Source organism: Equus quagga, chromosome 14, assembly GCF_021613505.1.
Source record: "Equus quagga isolate Etosha38 chromosome 14, UCLA_HA_Equagga_1.0, whole genome shotgun sequence".
Lineage (NCBI taxonomy): Eukaryota > Metazoa > Chordata > Mammalia > Perissodactyla > Equidae > Equus > Equus quagga.
Window position 1 is genome coordinate 4,414,776 of NC_060280.1, and position 1,050 is coordinate 4,415,825.

The 1,050-nt window shown below is 56.0% G+C and overlaps 1 protein-coding gene across 1 annotated transcript in view; it reads left to right on the top strand.

The window, feature by feature from the left end:
- Positions 1-299: 299 nt before the first annotated feature.
- BDNF (brain derived neurotrophic factor) overlaps positions 300-1,050 on the top strand; it is a 35,801-nt gene continuing 35,050 nt past the window's right edge. The window contains exon 1 of the mRNA XM_046684757.1: positions 300-583. The gene's annotated coding sequence lies outside the window, so the exon portion shown is untranslated. The remainder of the gene's footprint in view (positions 584-1,050) is intronic.

The window sequence follows — 1,050 nt, forward strand, 5'->3', positions numbered from 1 at the left end:
TCTTTGCTGCCCAGGTTCATTATTAAAAGGGTCGGTTTATGTGCGTAACTTTGCTGGGGAGGGAAGCGAAAACATCTGCAAACCCATGCAGTGCCCCGGCACGGAAATCTTCTAATAAAAGATGTATCATTTTAAATGCGCTGAATTTTGATTCTGGTAATTCGTGCACTGGAGTGTCTATTTCGAGGCAGCGGAGGTATCATATGACAGCGCACGTCAAGGCACCGTGGAGCCCTCTCGTGGACTCCCACCCACTTTCCCATTCACCGCGCAGAGGGCGGCGCGGCGGCCGCTCCCCGGCGCGCGAGCATGAGCCCTCCCCGCCGCTGCCCAGATCAAATGGAGCTCCTCGCTCGGGGGGTGCGAGTGTTCCCTCCGCCATGCAATTTCCACTATCAATAATTTAACTTCTTTGCTGCAGAACAGAAGGAGTACAGAGCGGCCACCAAAGACCCACCCCCCACCCCTTCTTTTTAACCAAAGGGATCGTGAAAAAAAATAATAGAGTCTGGGAGTTTCGGGGCCGAAGTCTTCCCCAGAGCCGCTGCCTTGATGTTTACTTTGACAAGTAGTGACTGAAAAGGTGGGTTTCTTTTCTTTCTTTCTCTTCCCGTTTTCTGTTTGGTCTGCTGGAAAGCGTGTGGCTTCAGGGAGGTCTGTCATTGCCTCGGCTTCCCGGCTGGAGCAAGTAACTTGGTGTAACGTTATCTGGGGGCGTTCATTAATAAAAAATGCCGTTATTATCTTGATTGAATTCCTATTAGGCAGACTCGGGAGAGGTCAGTGCATGAACTCTGGTTAAGCCGGCGTGGTTAAGGCGGCGGAGTAAACCAATAGCCCCCGTGCTCTGTGCCATTTCATTGTGTGCTCGCGTTTGCAAGCTCGGTGGTGCGGGAAGGTGCGGGAAGGTGTGTCTGTGGCCCGGGAAACGCACGCCCTCTCCCACACAACTTGGGTGCCGGGATGGGGCGGAGGGAGCGCAAGGGAGGCAGCCGGGCCCGGGCGCCCGCCTCGCGCTGGCCCGCCGCCGCCCCGGCGCGCGGGCCCCGG